Raw genomic sequence first — 18,545 nt, forward strand, 5'->3', positions numbered from 1 at the left:
GAAGTACCATGGATGGTCCTCCATCATTAGCAGTTGCACACCTCCGTGGTTCTGACGACGTTGGTGGCTGAGTACCGCCTCTCCAGGCTCTGCCTCTGTGTTTCTGACGACATTGGCAGTTGCATACCTCCGTTGTTTCTGACGACGGGGTAGCTGAGTACCGCCTCTCCAGGCTCTGTCTCGGTGTTTCTGACAACCTTGACAGTTGCATACCTCCGTTGTTTCTGATGACGGGGTAGCTGAGTATTAGTCGTCGCCTCTCCAGGCTCGTGCATACCTCGGTGTGTCTGACAACCTCGGTAGCTGAGTACCGCCTCTCCAGGCTCTGTCTCGGTGTTTCTGACAACCTTGACAGTTGCATACCTCCGTTGTTTCTGACGACGGGGTAGCTGAGTATTAGTCGTCGCCTCTCCAGGCTCGTGCATACCTCGGTGTTTCTGACAACCTCGGTAGCGTGAGTTTGCCCTCTCCAGGGTCTGCGGTTTGCCCTCCCCAGGGTTGCGTACCTCCGTGCTTCTGGTCACTTTGGTAGCGTGAGTTTGCCCTCTCCAGGGTCTGCGGTTTGCCCTCCCCAGGGTCTGCCTCCGTGTTTCTGACGACGTTGGCAGTGTGAGTTTGCCCTCTCCAGGGATTTGTGATGATTTTGTCTCCACAGTCCACGATGCTGCTTCGACGATTGTTTTTGATTTTTGTGCCATTGAGGGCTGGATAACGCAGGGATCCGTCTAGGGGATGTGCAGTTACTCATAGGTTCTTGTGTCCCAACTTTCCATTGCGTAGTTGGTGCCCACTGGGGAATTTCTGATTCCTTGGGGGTGTAGACACAAAGATGCTCTTTCTGATGTGAGCGGTGCCTTATGGTTGGCTGACGTCCTTTCGACGGTGGTGGAGTATCCTGGTTATCTTTATTCGGGTGACTCTTTTTGATTTTCTAGTTTTATTGCCTCTGCGTAGGCTGTTATCCGCTGGGGGATTCTATTGTGATGATTTTGTCTCCACAGTCCACGATGCTGCTTCGACGGTTGTTTTTGACTTTGATGCCGCTGAGGGCTGGATAACGCAGGGATCCGTCTAGGGGATGTGCAGTTACTCATAGGTTCTTGTGTCCCAACTTTCCATTGCGTAGTTGGTGCCCACTGGGGAATTTCTGATTCCTTGAGGGTGCAGACACAAAGATGCTCTTTCTGATGTGAGCGGTGCCTTATGATTGGCTGACGTCCTTTCGACGTTGGTGGAGTATCCCGGTTATCCTTATTCGGGTGACTCTTTTTGATTTTCTTGGTTTTGTTGCCTCTGCGTAGGCTGTTTATCCGCTGGGGGATTCTGTCGTTAATTTTGATTAGCCTCTTTTGTTAGGCGGATCATCTTGACGTTCAATGATTGGCTGAATGCCGAATTCCGCTTGGGGAATGATTATTGATCTTTTTTGGATTTTCTCTTTTTGAAGGAGTGCCTCTGAGTAGGCGAATTATCTTGATGTTTGGTGTTCGGCTGAGTGCCGGATTCTGTTTGGGGAATGGTTATTGATCTTTTTGATTTTTCTCTTTTTGAAGGAGTGCCTCTGAGTAGGCGAATGATCTTGATGTTCGGTGTTCGGCTGAGTGCCGGATTTCGCTTGGGGAATGCTTATTGATCTTTTTGATTTTTCTCTTTTTGAAGGAGTGCCTCTGAGTAGGCGAATGGGGATTGAGGATCTTATGTATCCCAGAGTATTATTTAGAAAGCCTCTGCAGGCTTAGCTTCACTCGTCGCTTGAGTTGGAAAGCTATCTTCCACTGAGGAAGTCTGAGTCCTTTGACTCGGATATTTCGTTTGGATGATCATTGCTTCCATTGGGGGATCTTACTGATCTTGCTTTGATAGCTCTTACTGGGGATTTGGTCCAAGAGTGTGAGCTGAGAAGTCTCTGGGGAGTATTATTTCGGCAAGCCTCTCCAGGCTCAGTTATTCTGTACAATTGGGGAGTATTATTTCGGCAAGCCTCTCCAGGCTCAGTTATTTTGTACGATTGGGGAGTATTATTTCGGCAAGCCTCTCCAGGCTCAGTTATTCTGTATGATGAGGGAGTATTATTTCGGCAAGCCTCTCCAGGCTCAGTTATTCTGTATGATGAGGGAGTATTATTTCGGCAAGCCTCTCCAGGCTCAGTTATTCTGTATAATGAAGGAGTATTATTTCGGCAAGCCTCTCCAGGCTCAGTTATTCTGTACAATTGGGGAGTATTATTTCGGCAAGCCTCTCCAGGCTCAGTTATTCTGTACGATTGGGGAGTATTATTTCGGCAAGCCTCTCCAGGCTCAGTTATTCTGTATGATGAGGGAGTATTATTTCGGCAAGCCTCTCCAGGCTCAGTTATTCTGTATGATGAGGGAGTATTATTTCGGCAAGCCTCTCCAGGCTCAGTTATTCTGTACGATGGGGGAGTATTATTTCGGCAAGCCTCTCCAGGCTCAGTTATTCTGTATGATGAGGGAGTATTATTTCGGCAAGCCTCTCCAGGCTCAGTTATTCTGTATGATGCGGTTGATTTTCTGAATTTTTGCCTTTTTTGTCGTTTTTTGGCTTTTTCTGTTGACTGCTGTCATACACAAGCAATTTTTTTCTATTTTTCTATTTTATGCGATTGCCTCATGATAAGGTCTTTAAATGTGCAACTAAAGGCCAATACGGCTGTATCCATTTCAGTACACCTGTATTGAGTTAAAAATTTGTTCATAACCCTAATTTTAGTACGGGCGTACTGAACATGGTACGGGCGCATTGTTTTTTCTGAAGTTTGATTTTTTTTGATTTTTGGTTTTTTCAATAAACAGAGAATAAGTGATCTTCCAGTACACCTATCATCTGTATGCATGTATGCGGTATGATGCACCTAATTCTATTTGATTTATTTTTCAAAAGAATTAACCGATGCGTTTCTTTGTTTGAATTTTGCCATTCCTCCAGACGGGCTGTGCGCTGCCGATTTCTGTAACCGAGGAATGATGCGTGTTATATCGAGATTGGTGTCATCGACCAAGTGATCCTTCCCTTCCTTTAGAAGACATGTCAACCCTCCTATTGACCACTATATCTCCATGTTTCCACTAGATTATTCTAAAATCGTTTGGGACAAGAGAGAAAAGAAAGGAAAGATATTCTTTTTGTTCAAAAGTTTGTGTTTTAGAGGGGATTATTATTATTTTGAAAATGGTTTTTGTAAGAATGGCTGGCCAAGGTAGGCTCATGTGTTTAGGCTTGTTTGATTAAACACTTATGAAGTTAAGAAAGTCTTGTTATTTGACGTTGTGTTTTGACAACTTTAGATAGCTTTCCTTGAACCTTTCTTTTTGAATTCGGTTCATGGTACCATCATGGGTTTCTTTTACTTTTTTGATTGTCCTTATTTTTGCCTAAAACACCCTTTTGTGGCATCTTAGCGGACCTTTGTTTTTGTTTATTTTTGCAACCCTAATTTTTGCAACCCTAATTTTTGCCTAGGTCACCCTTTTGTGGGATTCCTAGCGGGTTCTTTGCTCTTATTTTTGCGCAGCCCCCCTTTTTGGGTTTCCTGCCGAGCTTTTTGTTTTTTAGGATTTCTTTTTTTATCCATGATGGCACCTGTCGAGGCCAAGGAAAGGTGCTCCAAGTTGTCACACACTTCCACATAAAAATGATGCGGGTTTATTGTTATTAAGACGATTTTAACCTCATTCATGTTTATTCAAATAGGGTTAAAAATAATGTGGTTTAGAATTTTATTATAAGCTATAAAAGAAGCAGTAAGAATTAATGAAGAATGATTTTATTATAATTATAGTGGAAACATGTGCCCTATCGAGGCTCGGGGGTCGGGCTGTCCCCGAGGAGTAATCTCTAATAGTCATCAGGTCTATACATCCCTATCGGAAGGAGAAGAGCACTTGATGACGACGACCGGCCTTGACGCTTGTGAACCGACCTTCCTAAAGATCTGGCTTAAAGAACGTCGAGGAGGATCTTGGTTCCTCTTCGTCCTTTGATCTTTAATAGGGTTGTATCCTAACCCTTGTTTCCCCAGATTATTCTTGATAGTGGGTAGCTCGGGAATTCCTTGGGAATCCTTGTCAAGTCCTTGTCCGGGCAAGTATCCGTTCTTGGTGAGCATGTAGGCTACCTTCTTCATTTCTCGGGGAAACGTTTCAACATTGGCAATCTCCAATGCTTGGAAGGCGGTTTCTAGAGCTTCCTCTGCTACATCCACGTAAGGTATGGCAGATGGCTTGCTGATGAGTATGTCATCTTCAGCTTGTACGGTCACCAGCTTGTCACCCATTACGAATTTGACTTTCTGGTGGAGCGTAGAGGGAACAGCTTTTGCATCATGAATCCAAGGTCGGCCGAGGAGACAGCTGTATGCGGGAGTAATGTCCATCACTTGAAATTCGACGTTGAAGATGGTTGGTCCAATTTGGATTGGAAGATTGACTTCTCCCACCATTTCTCTTTTAGAACCGTCGAAAGCTCGGACGATCATATTGCTCGGGCGCATTTGGATTCCCTTGATTGCCATTTGATCGAACGTTCTTTTTGGCATCACATTCAAGGAAGATCCGTTATCCACCAAGACTTTAGCGCTGTGATACTCCTTGCACTTTACAGAGATGTGCAAGGGCTTGTTGTGATTCGGTCCCTCAGCGGGGATCTCTTCATCGGTGAAAGAGAAGTGATCACTAGCCGTGATGTGACTAACAATCCCCTCAAATTTGTCTTGGGAGATAGTGTGCGACACGTATGCTTCGTTCAAGACTTTCAACAGAGCTTGCCGATGCGGTTCGGAGCATAGGATCAACGACAACAGAGTAATCTTTTCTTTCCCTTTATTCTTGGGAGCTTTGTCATGAAGATCTTCGGGAGTGTAGATCCTGCCACTCCTAGTCATGCCCCCAAGTCCAGCGATGTTAGAGATATCGCTGTCGGCAGAAGAATGGATGTCGTATATCCATGACACAGCCTTATTTGATTCGTAGGGGAAAGGTCTTGGAGCAGTGATCCTTAACGGTGTCGGACCTTCCCCTTTATTTGTCATGATTACCAACAACGGAGTTGACGTGCGTTCGCTTGGCGCGGTTGTTGGCTTGCATTTAATAACAAATGGCGTGCGATCCATTCTTTGAACATACGCATCGATTAATTCTTTCTTTTTATTAATGTTTATTAATGAATTACTAGGAGGGATGTATGAAATGCAAACCTAGATCCCTCCATGATCTTTGATAAGAATGCATGATATGAGATGATGACGTTGAATATGCATGCATTGTGTTTATTCAACTAAGCATTATCATGTTTTTCGGGATGCTCCTAAGATGATGCATGATATTGCTTGGTTTGGATAAATAATCCTTTTTTTTTTTTTTTTTTTTTTGGGTATTTTGTTTTTTGTATTTTTTTTTTGGTGAAAAAATGGAAACTACCTACATGAATGTGATGAAGGTAGATGTTAACACCATGTAATGGAAGATTCTTATTCCTATTTATTCTTATTTTAAAAAGGAATGTTGTATGTTTAAAGAATGCAATGTATGCTCAAACAATGTCACATAAACAATGCACAGACAATTCACTCATCCACGAACAGTCACGAGCGAATCACGAGGTAGGGGTATCCTGCAGAAAAGTGCATATTCAAGGAGGTTCTAACTGTTCTCACTGGTCTGAGGCCCCCAAGGTGCCCCCATTATAGGGACTCAATTCCTCTCGTCGTAAGTCAATGGAAAGTTCCAACGCACTATCGGACTTGAGTTCATGGTTATCACCTTGAGTGATGCTTTCCGACAACGGTCTACGGGCACCTATAGACCCATTCGACAACCGGCCGTACTAACATCCACTCCCTATGGCTTTCCACTCATGCCCCCGGGTATAGAGGGAACTGTTGTGTGCAAAGGTTTGTGTGCAGTTTATATTTCAAATAATTGCGGAAATTTAAACATCCAACAGTTATTAAAGCCAACTAGGTAAAACGTATTATCATACAAGCGAGGGGTAATGAAGTAATTTTAAACTATTATTTTAGAAATAATCCATCACTAAATGGGACTGACTCTCGAGGCTTCCCCAGTGGAGTCGCCATCTGTCGCCACCCGTCGAAACGGACCTTGGCATTCGCGACGATGGTCGGACTCTTTTTAAAGGTTTGAAAAATGATGGATTGTTAGAACGACTTATTCTCAAACTGAGACCTCATCGAACTAACAATTTTATTAAATGATTCACCAATCCATGTTAATCCAAAGCGGGACCCTCCATGGATTAGTGGTTTTCGCAAAAAGAAGGGTTCTTGGAGTCGCCACCAATGTTTTACTCAAAACATTGGAAAAAGGGATAAGGCAATTGATTTTCGCAAATCAACCTTGGCCATTACAACCAGAGTTGGGTAAGGGAGTCGGTTACGTGCGGGGAAGGTGTTAGCACCCCACAACGCCCCTTTCGGGTTCCCTATGACGGATTATTTCATAAATAACAGTGTAAAATTACTAAATTACCCCTATTTATTAGAAACGATTATAAACGAGATATCTACATGATGAAAAATGCAATGCCACAATCAGAAAGCAATAAAAGGAAGGATTTGAAAAAGAAACCTTTGAAGAGTGCTTTTATATATTCAAACAGACGTTAGGAGGCTTTTTGGCGCTCCTTCACACTACACGCTTGCTCGCTCCTTTTTAAAGATTAATTTTTACTATGGAAATCAGAAAGATTTCCCTTCGACTAGTTCGAATCCTCAAGCTAAATGCTCAGAACTCAAGAACTTCGTCGGATCGGCTCTCGAAGAGACTTCTAGGGCAGAACACTGCTCAAAAACCCCAGAATGCTCAACAAGAGAGTCCAAAAGTATGGAAAAGTGTCCAAAATGTGTGGAAATGTGTGGAATGACGTCCAAATGACGTCCTATATATAGGAGTGAGGCGCAGTACGACCTCTGACATCAATACGGCCCGTACTGAAGTTTTGAACTACAGTACGGCCGTATTGAATTTGGTACGGCCGTACTGAAGTTCAAAAACTTCAGTACGGCCGTATTGATTTCACTACGGCCCGTACTGAAGTTTTTTTGAACTACAGTACGGCCGTATTGAATTTGGTACGGCCGTACTGAAGTTCAAAAACTTCAGTACGGCCGTATTGAGTTCACTACGGCCGTATTGCAGTTCAAATGGTTCAGTACGGCCGTACTGAACTTCTAGGAGGCCGTATTGAGCTCCAATCCTCCCACATCCTTATTTTAAGCTACTCTAAGACTTCTAAACCTATGAAGAATCATCCTAGGGTCTTCCAGGGTCTTCCAGGGTCTTCTAGGAGTCCTTTCGGCTGACTTTCCTTCGGTCTTCGAGAGTCTTCGAGTCTTATTTCCGACCCGGACAATTTTAGGGGTCTACAACAATAGACACAAAGATGACACAAATAATGACTCAAAAAGATAAAGACTCAAAAAAAATGAAAGAACACTAGTTAGCCTTGAAGATAACCAAAGCTCTAGATACCAAATGATGGACTCCTTCCACCAAGGGGATGAACAAACGTCAATGGTGAAGAGGAGCTCCTTGCCAAGGCTAAGATAGTGACCTTAGGGGGTGGATGTCCTTCAAGGGTGAGGCAAAAAGGAAGGTGGGCGTAGATGGTGATGGCTTGGGTGAATATGAGAAATGAAGGGAGGATGGTGTTTTGGGTGTTCTAGTTGGCTCTCTTCACTAAGTGAAGGTGAAGGCCATTCAAGGTATCCCTAAACTCACTCTAAGGAGGAGATAAGAGAGGTAGGCCGAATAGACCTAGTGACTAAGGAGAGGATTTGAGGCAAAAATGCTCACTCAAATTCATATATTCCAAAGTATTTACATGATGCATAGCCTAGGGTATTTATAGGAGTGGGAGGCATCTAGGGTTGCATTTGGAGAGTGCATGGACGAAATTCACAAGCCAAATGCACACCAAATGAAATGCAAATGAACCCTAGATGCCACTTGGTGGCCAAGGATGGAATCTTTGGGATTAGTTAGGCTACATCTAGGTGCATGATAAGACCATCCAACCTTTGCCCTCCACTTGGGCCTAAGCCTTTCTAACACCAAAAATAGGTCCAAGAGCCACAAAAAATATGTCTAGGTTTTGTTCCAACCCTAATCAAATACCTTAGCCAAAAAATAAAAACCTATGATCTAAAACACCCCATAATACAAGGGTAAAATGGGAAATATAAAAGAAAATAAATCCTATGACTAAAATACCCCAAAATACAAGGGTAAAATGGAAAATCAAAGATAAGGGCAAAATAGGCATAAACATAAATTCTAGGCTACTAAAGCTTAGGAGAGTGATTAGTGTATTTTAATCTTGAGAAACACGTCTTCTAGGATTTTGACTTCACTATCCTCTTCCAATCTCCTAGCCATGGATTAGCGATGAGTCACACATGAAGTTCTATGGATGGTCCTCCATCACTCCTAAAGCTAGAAAGAAAGCTCTCGGTGACTCTTGAGAAGAATTGGCTGAAAATGTTCAGAATTCTTATTTCATCAAAAGTGAATACAATAAGGGAGGCATCAAGGTTATATAGGATCAGATTAGCAATCAAATGGCGCCAAGGTGTAAGCTACACATGTGGCGCCAAGATTTGAATTCAAAATTTGAAATTTGAATTCAAATCTTCCACTCACATGTGCTTGGCCGTAAACCAAGGGCTAAATGCAACTTTGTTTAATTTATCTCACATTTAGGGTTGAATTTGAGTCACACATGTTCAGCCACAAGTGGCGCCATCCATGTGACTCAAAATGCAACTTAAATGCAAGCTAAATTAAACCCAGTTTTGCCTAATCATCCTAATTAAGTATTCCTCCATATTCCTATGCTAATGACCTAAATGGTCAATGAAATACAATGAAAAGGAAAAATTACAAGAATGAAAATGAGCCTAATATTGGGTACCAAAAGCCCAAAGGCTCATGAAGCCCAAAACTAGATGTGGCCCATGTGAAGCTCAACTTGGGCCTTCCAAGCCCATTGGGCCCATTGGGCCTTGACTGGCCCAAACCTTCATGTCTAGCCCATTCCTCTTGGCTCTTTCAATGTGTCACCCCTTGCCTTCCTAGGCATGATTCCATCTTTATGTTAGAGGTAAAGTAGATAATACATTGTTTGTGAAGAAATTTAAAAATGATACAATGTATGTTTAAATCTATGTGGATGACATTATTTTTGGATCTACTAATCTCTCTCTATGCAAAGAATTTGCTAAGACCATGCAAGGTGAATTTGAGATGTCCATGATGGGAGAGCTTACATTCTTCTTGGGGTTGCAAATCAAACAAATGAGTGATGAAATCTTTACGAGTCAAAGCAAGTATTGCAATGAACTATTGAAAAAGTTTGGTATGGAAGGGTGTAAGGAAGCTGCAACACCAATATCAAACTCATGCAATCTTGACTTGGATGAGAAAGGGATAGCTATTGACAAATCAAAATATAGAGGTATCATTGGATCACTTTTATATTTGACAGCTAGTAGACTTGATATAATGTTTTTTGTGTGCTTGTGTGCAAGATTTCAGGAAAATCCCAAAATGTCTCACATGAAATCTATCAAAAGAATTCTTAAATATCTAAGAGGAACAACAAATGTAGGTTTATGGTATCCAAAAGGAGTCTCACTAAGTCGGATAGGTTATTCGAATTCAGTCTATGCTGGGTGTAGACTTGATAGGAAAAGCACAAGTGGTACTTGTCACCTACTTGGAAGTGCATTTGTCTCATGGCATAGCAAAAAGCAAGCATGTGTTGCTTTAAGTACAGTTGAGGCTGAATACATAGCTGCTGGAAGCTGTTGTGCACAAATCCTCTAGATGAAACAACAATTAAAAAATTATGGAACTGAGTTGAACAAAATTCCTTTAAGATGTGATAACACAAGTGCAATCAATCTAACCAAAAATCCAATCTTACACTCTAGAACAAAACATATAGAAATAAGACATCATTTTTTTAAAAGATCATGTTCAAAAGAATGATTGTGTAGTAGAGTTTGTTGAAACTAATAAACAGTTAGTTGATATATTTACAAAACCTCTACAAAAAAAAAGATTTAATCAATTGAGAATTGAACTTGGAATTATCAATGAGTCTTTTTTGAATTAATTGTGAATGTGCACTTGAGTGTGATTGTTTGAACAAAACTTGATTGATGTGTGTATAGAATATTGAAATATGGTGTATAAAAGAGTGGCTTAAGAGTTGAAAAGAATGAGGAATGGTTTAAAAAAGTTTAAAGTAAGAGAAACAAAACTTCTCAGAAATAATCGATTATTGTAAAATTTAATCGATTATTGGACGTAAGACTAGGAAAATAATCGATTATTTGGGAAATAATCGATTATCTAGGAAGAAGTGGAATTCCAAAAGTCTCAGGAATAATTGATTATTTAGCACATAATCAATTATCTGGGAAGGATTGAAAGAGTAATCCTATGGAATAATCGATTATCTGGAAGCATAAATGAGACATGAGTGATAAATCATAATTTTCGTGCATTTTCTTACCTTTGTAATCTCCTATTAAATATTGGTAGTGCCTAATTGTTTTCTCTTGCCATATTTTATTGTTTTGAGGTTTATTGGGCTATTAATCTAGAACTTCATTTAATTGGATTTATTAGCCTAATTAATTTCATAATCATTTTACAGAGGACTTGGAAACACTTATTGGACTAGGATGGACTAGGAGCACTGCCACATGGACTTTCCATGTGGACCAACTTCAACATAGTTTTATTTTATTTTTCTTATTTCATATTTTGGTGTGTAATGGGCCAACTAGGTCAGCCCAAGGGTTGGACCCGAATTCACATTCTCATAGGGGACAAAAGGAATTTTTAGGTCTGGATGGGACAGGAGGGAACACATCAGCCACTCCCTTTTTGGCTCCTGGATGAGTTTTGAAGGAAGCCATTTTTGGAGACTCACTTTTCTGTAGTTTGTTCCCTTTTGCATTTCGTTTTCTTTTTCTTTTTCTTCCATTTCTCTCTTTGTTTTCTTCTTTTTCTTCCTCCATGGAAGGCTAAACTTGTAACACTTTCTAAATCAGTTTAATGCTCATTGAGATCTGTTTATTTCACTGCATCTTCGTGTTCTAACCCTTGTATTCTCCATGCTTAATGGTATTTGTTCATCTGGATTGAATTTTTTGTTCATGGTTTGCTTAATCCCGTGAAACAGAGAAATGAATGTATGTTAATGCTTCATTTGTATGTGTTCAAAACAAAAGTAATGACGTTTAATGATTACTAGAAACTGAACCAAGGTTTAAAACGATTGAAGGTAATATTTTGAACCAGTGATGTGTGTGTGATAACTGAGTTGGAAAGTTTACTGCTTTATTGATTACTGTAGACGCATTTGTTCATTTGAATCTGAAAACCCCCAATACTGTGTTTGTGTTTGCATTATAAGAACCTTTGACTAGCCCGTTGCTCCTTGAGAGAAACAACCTAGAAGTCGCTTCCTAGTACTACAAATTTTGTATTATTTGATCGGGTACGACACCGGTCAAATTTGGAGCCGTTGCCGGGGAGCAACGCCTCAACCAAAGGTTCATAATATAGTGTATGTTGTGTTATGTTCGAGTTCGTATTTGTGTATGTTAGTGTGTCTCTATCCGTGTGTTAATTGTGAAGTGTAGTGAGTTAGTAGGGTAACTCTGTTTTTGGTGCATTTCTGGTGCATGTTGGTGCATTTTCTGGTACGTTTTGGCTCATGTTGGTGCGTTTCTAGTGCGTTTTCTGGTGTTTTTTGGTGTTCTATTTTGGTGCGTGTGTGCTCTGTTTTTCATTTAGTGTGTGTGGATGCTCTATTTTGGCTATCTACTACTCCTCTGTTCAGGTTCTAAAATTGTGGGAAATAGTGTGAAAATGTTGCAAATCTGGTGCAATTTTGGTGCGCGTGAATAGTGCTAAATAGTAGCTGAATTTTCCAATTAATTGTGATTTTTGGTTTTGATAGCTAGACTTGTTATTTTTGCCTCAAATTTTATGTGATAACTTCTTTCAACCCATATTTTGTGTGAAAAATACCAGAGGCCCAAAAGGTGGTCCAGATTTGAAGATACAAAATTTTGTGAAGCTATATTTTTCCAAAACTTCAAATGACCATAACTTTTGCTCTGGTTATCAGAATTGGGCAAACTGTTTTTTCAAATTGTGTAGAAAAATGAGATCTATCAAACTCAGACAGCTTAGCTATCTAGCCCCAGCTAGATTTTCAAAACAAGGTCATTTTCTATTTTTTTCTAATTTTGAAGTTTTATTTCCTTGTTTTTCCAAACTTTTCATAGGTGGTTCATATAGTTAGGGTTTGAATTTTTCTTTGAATTTTTTTGTGGTAGTTTCTAATGATTTTAGGATGATATTGGTGCATTGGTTTTGATGGTTTACAAGTTTGCATTAAAATTCCCTTTTTGCCCCTACTGTTCACGTGGTAGTTGCATGTGATTGCATGTAGTGCATGACTAGGAATAATACAGGCATTTTGCATCCATTTGATCCTGAAATAGATAGGACCTTCCTTATATTAGTTAGAGAGCATATAGTCCCACCTTTTGAGAGTGATAGCCATAGTGTAAGTGTAGCATCTAAAGTTGACTCAACTGAAAACATGGGTGACCAACCTGCACCTCGAGAGAGGACCCTTAGGGAGATGGCTGCACCTGAATTCACTTGTGAGAGTTTATGAATTCAATACCCTGAGGAAGATGTTCCTTTTGTGCTTAAAACTGGATTGATATCCATTTGTTGCCTAAGTTTCATGGTCGTGCAGGTGAGGATCCACACAAGCATCTCAAGGAGTTCCACATAGTTTGTTCCACCATGAGGCCACATAATGTCCCTGAAGATCACATCTACCTGAAGGCATTCCCTTTTTCATTGGAGGATCTTGCCAAGGATTGGTTGTACTATCTGGCTCCTGGTTTAATAACAAGCTGGGATGACTTGAAAAGAGTGTTCCTTGAAAAATTCTTCCCTACATCCAGGATCACTACAAGCTGAAAAGATATATATGGAATTAGGCAACTCATGGGGGAGAGCTTATACGAGTACTGGGAGAGATTCAAGAGGTTGTGTTCTAGCTGCCCTCACCATCAAATTTCTGAGCAATTATTACTGTAGTATTTCTATGAGGGATTGAACATAATGGACAAGAGCATGATTGATGCAGCTAGTGGAGGAGCTCTAGGAGATCTGACACCTGCTTATACTACAGGGCTGATTGAAAAAATGGCATCCAATTCACAACAATTCAACATGAGGAGTGATGCCATAGTTATGAGAGGTGTCCAAGATGTGGGACCCTCTAAATGAACAGAACATAAGAAGCTAGAGAGTAAGATTGATGTTCTCACCACCTTAGTCTCCCAACTTTCTACAAGTCAGAAATCTATTGCACCAGCAAGAGTATGTGGCATTTGCACTTGAATTAATCATTCAACAGATGCTTGTCCTTCCTTGCAAGACTCTTCTGCAGGTCCTGAGGCGTCCCAAGCAAATGCTGCCAACATTTATAATAATAGACCTCCACACCAACAACAACAGAACTATGATCTATCCTTCAATAGATACAATCCAGGTTGGAGGAATCATCCCAACTTGAGGTGGGGAAACCCTCAGTAGCAACAAAATCAAACACCTTTTCAGAACCAACCCTCAAGTTCTTCATACTAGCCTCCTCAACAAAGACATCCTCCTGCACCTGCAGCCCAACCAGCTCAACCTTCTACTTCTTCTGAGCCTTCATTGGAGGAGCTGGTGAGGTAAATGACCATCCAAAACATGCAGTTCTAGCAAGAGACTAGAGCTTCCATTCAGAGTTTGACAAATCAATCGGGTCAGATGGCCACTCAACTCAATTAGGCACAGTCTCAAAATTCAGATAAGTTTCCTTCACAGACTGTGCAAAATCCAAAGAATGTGAGTGCCATCACCTTGAGGTCTGGCAAATAGATTGACGCACCAATACCAGCACCGACACCAGCAACAGTACCTGTACTTGCAATTGAGCTTACACTTGAGGTTCCTACAAGTGGTAGCAGAAATTCGAATACAAGTGGACCTTCTTCTAGTGCACATAGTGGCGACTTGCAGCCTCCTATCCCTCTTCTATTTCCACCAAAATTAAATCCAAGCAAAAAGATGGAAGAGGTGGATAAGGAGATATTGGAGATATTCAGGAAGGTGGAGGTGAACATACCTCTTCTGGATGCCATCAAGCAAATTCCCAGATATGCTAAGTTTCTGAAGGAGTTGTGCACCCACAAGAGGAAGCTGAAGGGCAATGAGCGAATCAACGTGGGCAGAAACGTCTCAGCACTCATAGGTAAATCTGTTCCACACATCCCTGAAAAGTGTAAGGACCTAGGTACATTCTGTGTACCTTGCATTATTGGTAACAATAAATTTGAAAATGACATGGTTGATTTAGGAGCTTCAATTAATGTGATGCCTCTATCTATCTTTAAATCTCTGTCTCTTGGACCTTTGCAACCTACGGGTGTGGTCATTTAGTTGGCCAATAGGAGTGTTGCCCACCCTACAGGTTTTGTAGAAGATGTCATGGTTCGGGTTGGTGAACTTATTTTTCCCGCAGATTTTTATGTTCTTGATATGGAGGAGGGATTCTCCCATGGTTCTGCCCCAATCATTTTGGGTAGACCATTTTTGAAAATAGCCCAGACCAAGATTGATGTTTATACTGGCACCTTATCTATGGAATTTGATGTTTATACTGGCACCTTAACCATGTTATAAGAAGTACAAAAGAATCTGACTTGCAAGTTGAGGTACAGGCTGCGAAACCACTTCTTCTCCCTTCTCTGGTTCATTCTAATGTTCAGCTAGCACCCACACCAGAGTTGAAGCCTCTTCTAGAGAACCTCAAGTATGCTTACTTGGAGGATGGTGAGAGATTTCCTGTGATCATTTCCACCTCTCTTAATGCTAATCAAGAGGAGAGGTTGTTGCATGTGCTCAAGAACCATAAGAAGGCAATTGGTTGGACCCTGGCAGACATTCCTAGCATTAGCCCATCCACATGCATGCACAGGATATTATTGGAGGATAAAGCTAAACGAGTGAGATATCCATAGAGAAGACTTAACCCGGTGATTCTTGACGTGGTAAAGAAGGAGGTGACTAAGCTTCTACAGGCTAGGATCATCTATCCTATTTCAGACAGTCAGTGGGTGAGTCTAGTCCAGGTGGTCCCCAAGAAGACAGGCCTTACTGTTGTTAAGAATGAGAAGGATGAGCTCATACCCACCAGGGTGCAAAATAGTTAGAGAGTTTGTATTGACTACCGGAGGCTCAACCAAGAAACACGGAAGGATCACTTTCCTCTGCCCTTCATTGATCAGATGCTTGAGCGTTTGGTGGGTAAATCTCATTACTGTTTTCTTGATGGCTTTTCTGGCTATTTTCAGATTCATATTACTCTTGAGGATCAGGAAAAGACCACATTCACCTGCCTCTTTGGCACTTTTGCCTATAGGAGGAAGCCTTTTGGCCTATGTAATGCCCCTGGCACATTCTAGCGGTGCATGCTTAGTTTTTTTAGCGATTTTCTTGAAAATTGCATAGAGGTGTTTATGGAAAATTTTACTGTTTATTGATCCTCTTTTGACACTTGTTTAGATAGTTTGGATAAAGTTTTGAATAAATGCATTGACACTAACCTTGTTCTTAATTTTGTGAAATGTCATTTCATGGTTGAGCAGGGTATATCATTTCTAGTCGGGGCATTGAGGTAGACCCTGCAAAAGTATCTGTTATTGCATAATTGCCTTACCCTTCTTGCGTGCGAGAGGTGCAACCTTTTCGTGGCCATGCAAGTTTCTACAGGCGCTTCATCAAGGACTTCAGAAAGAAAGCCCTTCCACTATCCAGCTTGCTGTAGAAGGATATTGACTTTCATTTTGATGATAGGTGTAAGGAGGCTTTTGATTGCCTCAAGACTACTTTGACCATCACCCCCATCATACAGGCCCATGACTGGACAGTCCCCTTTGAGTTGATGTGTGACGCATCTAATTATGCATTGGGGGTTGTCCTCGCACAAAAAGTTGGTAAATTACCCAGGGTCATTTATTATGCTTCTAGGACTCTAGATGCTGCACAGGTTAATTATACCACCACTGAAAAACTACTCTTAGCCATTGTGTTTGCTCTTGATAAGTTTAGATCATATTTGCTTGATTCTAGAGTTATTGTTTATACTGACCATGCAGCTTTAAAGTACCTGTTAAAAAAGACCAACTCCAAGCCACGGTTGATTAGATGGATGCTTCTACTCCAGGAGTTTGATTTGGAGATTCGTGATAGGAGCGGAGCACAAAATTTGGTGGCAGATCATCTAAGCAGAATAAAGCAAGTTGTTAACACTTTTCCTATCCAAGATGATTTTCCTGATGAACAGCTCTTGAATATCTCTATATCTCACCCTACCCCTTGGTTTGCTAATATTGTTAATTACTTTGTTACTTCTGTTTTTCCACCATTTGCATTTATATTTCAGATTGATAAACTTAAAAGTGATGCTAAATATTATGTTTGGGATGATCCATTTTTGTGGAAACTGTGTAGTGATCAGGTGATTAGGAGGTGCATTCCAGATCATGAGATTCAATCAGTCCTCAATTTTTGCCATGCTTCAGCAGTGGTTGGTCATCTTGGCTCCCAAAAAATAGCAAGGAAGGTTCTTGACTCTGGATTTTACTGGCCCACCATCTTCAAGGATGCGTGGAGGATTTGTAGCACATATGAGTAGTGCCAAAGAACAGGTGGTTCCATTACTTGGAGACAGTAGATGCCTCAACAACCTATGTTTTTCTGTGACGTTTTTGATGTCTAGGGTATTGATTTCATGGGCCCTTTTCCTGTTTCTTTTGGTTTCTCTTATATATTGCTTGTTGTTGATTATGTTTCCAAGTGGGTGGAAACTAAGGCCACCAGGACTAATGATGCTCGGGTTATTGTAGATTTTGTTAGATCTCATATTTTTTGCAGGTTTGGCATACTTAGAGCTATTGTTAGTGACCAGGGCACCCATTTTTGTAATAGATCCATGCAAGCTATGCTCCGAAAGTATGGGGTCATCCACAGAGTTTCTACTCCTTATCACCCCCAGACTAATGGGCAAGCTGAGGTTTCAAATAGAGAGATTAAGAAGATCTCGGAGAAGATGGTGCAGCCTAATAGGAAGGATTGGAGTCGTAGACTTGAGGATGCGCTTTGGGTGCATAGGACAGCCTACAAGGCACCTATAGAGATGTTTCCCTATCGGGTTGTTTTTGGCAAGGCATGTCACCTACCAGTTGAGATAGAGCACCGTGCATATTGGGCTGTGAAGACTTGTAACTTAGCTCTTGACCAAGCTGGAGAGGAAAGGAAACTCTAACTAAATGAGCTTGATGAAATCCGCTTAGAGGCCTATGAGAACTCTAAGTTCTACAAAGAAAAGACCAAGAGATTCCATGACAGCTTGATAGCTAGGAAGGATTTTCTTGTTGGGTAGAAAGTGCTACTATTTAACTCTAGACTTAAGCTCATGGCTGGTAAACTCCGTTCTAAGTGGATTGGTCCCTTTTTGGTCACTAATGTTTTTCCTTATGGTGTTATAGAAATCAGGAGTGAATCCTCCGATAAGAGCTTCAAGGTGAATGGTCATTGCCTCAAGCATTTTCATGAGAGTCCCTCACTTATGGATGTCACTATGGAGGAGTGCACACTAGAGGAGCCCACTATTGACCACCATGATTAGGGAGTTTCTTCTTCCCTCTTCTACTCTTTTGTCTTACTGTAGACCCCTAAAATTGTCCGGGTCGGAAATAAGACTCGAAGACTCTCGAAGACTGAAGGAAGATCAGCCAGAAGGACTTCCAGAAGGCCCAAGGAGGGTTCTCTATAGGTCTAGAGGTCTTAGGATAGCTAAAATAAGAAAACTGGGAGGAATGAAGCCCAATACGGCCTCCCAGAGGTTCAGTACGGCCGTATTGAACTTTTTGAACTACAATACGGCCGCACTGAACTCAATACGGCCGTATTGAAGTTTCTGAACTTCAATACGGCCGCATTGAATTCAATACGACTGCACTGAACTTTAATACGGCTGCACTGAACTTCAATACGGCCGTATTGAGGTTTTTTGAACTTCAATACGGCCGTATTAAATTCAATACGGCCGTATTGTAGTTCAAAATTTCAATGTGGACCGTATTGACCCCCAGAGACCGTATTGAGCCTCATCCCTATAAATATGACGTCAATGGGACGTCATTCTACACTTTTCCACACAGTTTTGACTCCCTCCTTGAGTATTCTGGGGTTTTTGAGCAGTGTTCTGTCCTAGAAATCTCTCTGGGAGTCGATCCGACGAAGTTCTGGAATTCCGAGCATTTAGCTTGGAGATTCGAACTTAGTCGAAGGGAAATCCTCCGGATTTCCATTGTCAAAAATTATTTTTAGGAAGGAGTGAGCGGGCTTGTA

This window comes from Cajanus cajan, chromosome 4 (genome assembly GCF_000230855.2).
Source record: "Cajanus cajan strain Asha chromosome 4, NIPB_CcT2T_4, whole genome shotgun sequence".
NCBI classification, from domain to species: domain Eukaryota; kingdom Viridiplantae; phylum Streptophyta; class Magnoliopsida; order Fabales; family Fabaceae; genus Cajanus; species Cajanus cajan.